A 7,261-nucleotide genomic window follows, 5' to 3' on the forward strand; every position below is an offset into this window, starting at 1 on the left:
TGTAAAATGCCTAGTGTGTTCGCACCTTTAGTGTTTCTGTTGATCGTCTGCCCTCTAGTGGCCACAGGGAGGAATTACACCATCACTCTCAAGCTAGATACAATAACATGGTGCTGTCCTCTATTTAACATAAAATGGTTTCTTTTCATTTATGATTTTTTTTTTAATTAAAATGATATGTAGGCCTACATTCTATTTGAAGATTATTTCCCCCCCCCCTAGTCAACATTTGTCATTGTATTGTCCTAATTCAGTAACAGCCAATTGTATTCCATGTGGTAAATCACCAAATGACCATTTTATTTAAATTTGAAAAATATTATATGCTTTATTATTTTCATATGTTTAATCTTTTATAATTTAATCTTTTAAAAATTAAGTAAATACTTAACCTTCAGTGCATCTTAGGCCCTTTTTGGTACATTTTGGTTTTTCATTTCACAACTGCTGAGGCTGTGTTCATGCAAATGGCTTCATATTTGGTCAAGGCTAATGTTTTCTGACCAATTTATGAATTTTATCCTCAATTCATTAATTTACACTATAATGCACTGTATATTAATTTTCCTCACACTCAGCCTCCTTGGCCAAAACGGCACCTCATTGACTCCCATTCAAACGACATTTTTTGACCCTTCTGCCAATAGCTGATAGAAACCAGATTTTTTTTGTTTTGTTTTATTTCCTTGCACTAATGTCTTGAAAATTTAAATTTTTTGTGTTTTTTTTTTAATTGCATCGGTTTTCTCTCATATACCATTGGTTTTAATTACAGGCTGAGATTTAATATTGCTCTCCTCTGCTACTAGCCACTGCAGGCCACATGAATAAATTGTTTCAGCTAAAATGCTCTCTCTGTATTCTTAGTGATGGCATAGTATAGTATAGATGTGTTTTTCGACAAATAAGTGTGTGTGCGTGTCTGTGTGTGTATCCAAACACGGACACTCAAATTCACATAGAGAAAAACAGTTCAGTGTAAATCCATAAAAACTGCATGTGTTGATCCCATGGTCAATTGAGGTTAAATACAGGAATTTGGTAATATTAGACATTCATCCTGTTCTTATACCTTGAAATTTTACATTTTTACTATTTTACAGCTGATGCGTGAATTTCATCCTTATAGGCCTGAAGAGCAAAGATACCCCTAGTGGAAACGAGGGAACTGTGATTCATTTTGTATTGTTATAACAATATAGGCAGGACTTAATTCATAAAACATCTGAAAAAATCATAAAAATATAAAATTTCAAGTTATAAGAGCAGGATGAATGTGTAATATTACCATATTCACAAACTTATCCTCAATTAACCATGGGATCGAAACATGCTGTTTTCATGGATTTACATTGAGCTGTATTTCTATGTGAATTTCACTATCTGTTATTTGATACACACACAGGCACACATATTCACAAATACATATTTGTTGAAATACACATATACACTACTCTATGCTATTATGAAGAACCCAGACAGGGCATGTTATCTCAAATATTTTATTCATGTAGCCTGCAGTGGCCTAAGTAGCAAGGGAGTGCAAATTTACATTTTAGCCTGTAGTTGAAACACTGGCATATGTGTGAAATTAGCAACAACTAGTAAAAAACACAAAAAAATGGAAAATGTCAAGACATTAGTACAAGGAACCAAAAGAATAATAAAAAAATCAGTTTCTCTCATCTTTTGGCTGCAGGGTCAAAACGTGTGGTTTTAATAGAATTCTGTGTGCCGTACAATGGCCCTTAATGGAGGGCACATTTTAAATCTTAAATAGCAAAAAGAATAGAAATGCATTCAATTCAATATTATTGTTAATTCTTGACATCTATCACACTCTTCTAATCCCACTCAAAAAAATCCAATTTAGACTAATTATTATTTAGCTTTTTACTTTTTGTGTTTTTTCTTTAAAAAAAACAAGTGACTTTTTCTAAAACAACTGTAATTTAAAGGGTTAAAATCCTTAAAATAAAGATGAATATGGTTTGTATGGTGAGGACTCGAGTTGAAAAAGAAAGTTATAAAAAAAAATTGTGGAAAAATACCTTCATGTTATTTTTATCTACATATCAATTCAAAGTGACATCTTAAGCGCCGAAGGAGGCTGAGTGTGAGTCTTTTTTTAAATCTTAGATATAAAAAAATATAAAAATGCATTCAAATCAATTTCATTGCACATTTTTTACATCTATCACACTCTTACAATCCCCCTCAAAAAAATCCAATTCAGACTATTTATTTAGCTTTTAATTGATATTTTGTGTTTTTCCATTAAAAAAAACGAGTGACTTTTTCTAAAACAACTGTAATTTAAAGGGTTAAAATCCTTAAAATAAAGATGAATATGGTTTGTATGGTGAGGACTCGAGTTGAAAAAGAAAGTTATAAAAAAAAATTGGTGGAAAAATACCTTCATGTTATTTTTATCTACATATCAATCCAAAGTGACATCTTAAGCGCCGAAGGAGGCTGAGTGTGAGTCTTTTTTTAAATCTTAGATATAAAAAAATATAAAAATGCATTCAAATCAATTTCATTGCACATTTTTTACATCTATCACACTCTTACAATCCCCCTCAAAAAAATCCAATTCAGACTAATTATTTAGCTTTTAATTGATATTTTGTGTTTTTCCATTAAAAAAAACGAGTGACTTTTTCTAAAACAACTGTAATTTAAAGGGTTAAAATCCTTAAAATAAAGATGAATATGGTTTGTATGGTGAGGACTCGAGTTGAAAAAGAAAGTTATAAAAAAAAATTGGTGGAAAAATACATTCATGTTATTTTTATCTACATATCAATCCAAAGTGACATCTTAAGCGCCGAAGGAGGCAGAGTGTGATTTTTTTTAAGGATGCACTGAAGGTTAATCAAATAAATGTGTTTTATTAAAAAGTTACATCAATAGTTTTTTTTCCCTCCACTACTTCAGGTCAGATTAGTGTTTCTGTTGACCGTCTGCCCTCTTCTGGCCACAGGGAGGAATTACACCATCCGATCAAGTTAGACACAATAACATAGTATCACACTTTCGCTGAACCCTTTCACAATAAAATATTAACGACGGTCGCAGATAGACGTGGGATGTTTTATATTTGATCAAAATTCATTCGTTTGCGACCCTTATTCAGTAACAGATAGTTAAATGTGAGTCAAAGGAAACATTAAGTCAATGTTATACCCTTCATTGTTTAAATTCAATTCAATTTAGTTTTAAGAAAGCATAGGCCTACAGTGGCCTATATATTAGTGTTTCTGTTGATCGTCTGCCCTCTTCTGGCCACAGGGAGGAATTACACCATCAGTTCAAGTTAGACAGAATAACATAGTATCACACTTCCGCTGAACCCTTTCACGATAAAATTGTACCGTCACGGATAGACTCGGGATTTTTTATATTGGATAAAAATGTATTTGTTTGTGACCCTTATTCATTAACAGCGTATACAATTTGAGTCAACGTAAGCAAAGTCAATGTGATACCGTTCATTGTTTAAATTTGATTTAGTTTTAAGGAAGTATAGGCCTACAGTAGTGTTTCTGTTGGTCGTCTGCCCTCTTGTGGCCACAGGGGGGAATTACACCACCACTCTCAAGCTAGATATAATAACATGTTGTTGTATGTTTTTTTTAATTAAAATAAAAAATTATAAGTAGGCCTACATTATATTTAAACATTTGTTTCCATACCTAGTTTAAATTAATGTTTCTTGTCCCAATTCAGTAACAGCAACATCAGTATTTCAGGAGGTAAATGACCAAATTATAATTTTATTATCATTTTCATGTTCCAATTTTTTTAAATTATATATCTTTTTTAAATGAAGTAAATAGTAAATAGTTATTATTATTACTATATTATATATAGAGAGAGACTAAATGATTATTTAAAACATTTTTTATTCAAGTTTTTCCCCTCCACTACCACAGGTCAGCTTAGTGTTTCTGTTGACCGTCTGCCCTCTTGTGGACACAGGGAAGAATTACACCATCAGTTCAAGCTGAACCCTTTCACAATAAAACAGTCGCAGATAGACATTACATTTTTTTTCATTTCAATCTATTTAATCATTTCACAGACTTCGAGACAGGAGGTATATGTACATTTTATCTGAAGATGTTTCCCCCTACCTCGTCAAAATAAGTTAATGTCTTGTCCTAATTCACTAACAGCAACATCTGTATTCCAGGAGGTAAATTACCAAAGGATCATAATTCTATTTAAATTGATTAAACGTAATATGCTTTATTATTTTAATGTTTTGAATTATATTTTAAAAAAATGAAATAAACAGTAAAGAGTTGTATTTATTCAAATAGTGTGTTTTTTCCCCTCCACCACTTCTGGTCAGTTTAGTGTTTCTGTTGACCGTCTGCCCTCTTGTGGCCACAGGGGGGAATTACACCATCAATTCAAGCTAGACACAATAACATGGTATCACACTTCTTCTGGGGCCTGTTTCAGGTAGCTGGTTTTACATACTCTGGGTTTAACCCTGCGCTCTGAGTTGGTAAACTCAGAGCGCAGGGTTGATAAGCAACTCTGGGTTTTCGGTTTCAGAACAGTGGATCAGCGTTGGGTTAATCAACTCTGAGCGTGTTCACTCTGGGTGGAGCGTGTGCATAAAAGCCATCGTCAATGGATCGCTGATAACATGATTCACCATGGAAACAGAAGAAACAAATGATTGATCCTCCCACTTCTCCACTTCTCAAAAAAGAAAAAAAGAAATCTCCGCTCCTCCCACTAGAGTTAGAAATATTAACGAATGAGCTTATGGTAGCCTATGGAGAAGAATTAACGGGATATTGTCTCATAACTCTGATCTAATCTCCTCGGCAATTCAGAAAAAAAAACAGCAAACATTTTTTGTCAAGAGAATAATTTCGCTTCCGTATGAGAAGCCATAGTCTATTTTAAAAAGTTACGCATATCAGCTGTAAAGTAATAAAGCTGGCGCGGCACAGCATTGCTGCTGACAGTGTTTTATATTTGCTGTATAATATGTTGGCAAGCTATAGTCTAATAGCCTACTGTGCAGCAAACAGAACAGACTGTCGCTTCTTTTAAATGGGGAGTGAAAGACATTAACGTCAAGACACATTAGGTGACAGTTTCCATTGAAGAGCCTGATTGATTTATTACCAGATCCATTTTCCTCAAGTGATCACAGTTTACATTATTATATCATTTTTATATTCATATTAGGCTATTTAACGAGGCTCGTCTGTGACTTTAGGATCGCAGAAGTGAACTGTAACGATCGCGTGCAGCCGCAGCGTTACATGAATCCACCTGACATAAATCTGTTCAGTGACACAGACGTTAAAAAACATACAATACAAATAGGTTTATTAATCTGAATGTAGAGCATGTCACGATGTGTAAGGTGGCCGCCTATATGAACGGACCGAGGGCTGAGAACAAGGCTACTGATCAGATAAATGATCGGTCAAACGTAAAATCATCAGGAAATGATAAAAACATCCCGATGGAGATTTCTATAGAGTGATTTTGCTTCAAACTGTACAGGGACGCGTGTGACAGTGACACTCTTTCTTCAGTCGGAGCTGCAGCGTAAAGTGAAAACAAACTCGGGTAGGTCTAACCACCTACCCAGCAGGTTAGACCCACGGCGTATGTTGCCGCAGTAACTGACTCTCGGTTGCACTGAACCTGCTACCTGAAACGGAAAACCCAGAGTTTCCACCAACTCAGAGCGAACAAACTCTGGGTTGCCTCAAAACCAGCTACCTGAAACAGGCCCCTGAACCCTTTCACAATGAAATGTAAACAACGGTTGACGTGGGATGTTTTATATTTGATCTAAATTAATTTGTTTGTGACCCTAATTCATTAACAGCTTGTACAATTTGAGTCAACGTAAGCAATAAATCAATGTTCAAACCTTAATTTTTTAAATTCAATTTAGTTTTACCAAAGTATAAGTATACAGTAGCCTATATTAGTGTTTCTGTTGGTCGTCTGCCCTCTAGTGGCCACAGGGAGGAACTACACCATCAGTTCAAGTTAGATACAATAACATGGTGCTGTCGTCTATTTAACATAAAATGGTTTCTTTTCATTTATGATTTTTTTTTTTAATTAAACTTAAAAATAATATGTAGGCCTACATTCTATCTGAAGATTATTTTCCCCTCCCTAGTCAACATTTGTCATTTTATTGTCCTAATTCAGTAACAGCCAATTGTATTCCAGTTGGTAAATAACCAAATGATAATTTTATTTAAATTTGAAAAATATTATATGCTTTATTATTTTCATATGTTTAATCTTTTATAATGTAATCTTTTTTAAAATGAAGTAAATACTTATTCAAATAAATGTGTTTTATTAAAAAGACATCAATAGTTTTTTCCCTCCACTACTTCAGGTCAGTTTAGTGTTTCTGTTGACCGTCTGCCCTCTTCTGGCCACAGGGAGGAACTACACCATCAGTTCAAGTTAGACACAATAACATAGTGTTGCACTTCCGCTGAACCCTTTCACAATAAAATATTAACGACGGTCGCAGATAGACGTGGGATGTTTTATATTTGATCAAAATTCATTTTTTTGCAACCCTTATTCAGTAACAGATGGTTAAATGTGAGTCAAAGTAAACATCAAGTCAATGTGATACCCTTCATTGTTTAAATTCAATTCAATTTAGTTTTAAGAAAGTATAGGCCTACAGTAGCCTATATATTAGTGTTTCTGTTGATCGTCTGCCCTCTTGTGGCCACAGGGAGGAATTACACCATCAGTTCAAGCTAGATACAATAACATGGTGTTGTATGTTTTTTTTAATTAAAATAAAAAATTATAAGTAGGCCTACATTATATCTAAACATTTGTTTCCATACCTAGTTTAAATTAATGTTTCGTGTCCTAATTCAGTAACAGCAACATCAGTTTTCCAGGAGGTAAATGACCAAATTATAATTTTATTATTATTTTCATGTTCCAATTTTTTTAAATTATATATTTTTTTAAATTAAGTAAATAGTAAATAGTTATATATTATATAGAAAGAGACTAAATGATTATTTAAAAAAAAAAATTATTCAAGTCCACTACCACAGGTCAGATTAGCGTTTCTGTTGACCGTCTGCCCTCTAGTGGCCACAGGGAAGAATTACACCATCAGTTCAAGCTGAACCCTTTCACAATAAATCAGTCGTAGATAAACATTCCATTTTTTTCATTTCAATGTATTTAATCATTTCTCAGACTTGGAGACAGGAGGTTT

The sequence above is a fragment of the Ammodytes marinus genome (genome assembly GCF_949987685.1).
Source record: "Ammodytes marinus genome assembly, chromosome: 4".
Classification (NCBI taxonomy): domain Eukaryota; kingdom Metazoa; phylum Chordata; class Actinopteri; order Uranoscopiformes; family Ammodytidae; genus Ammodytes; species Ammodytes marinus.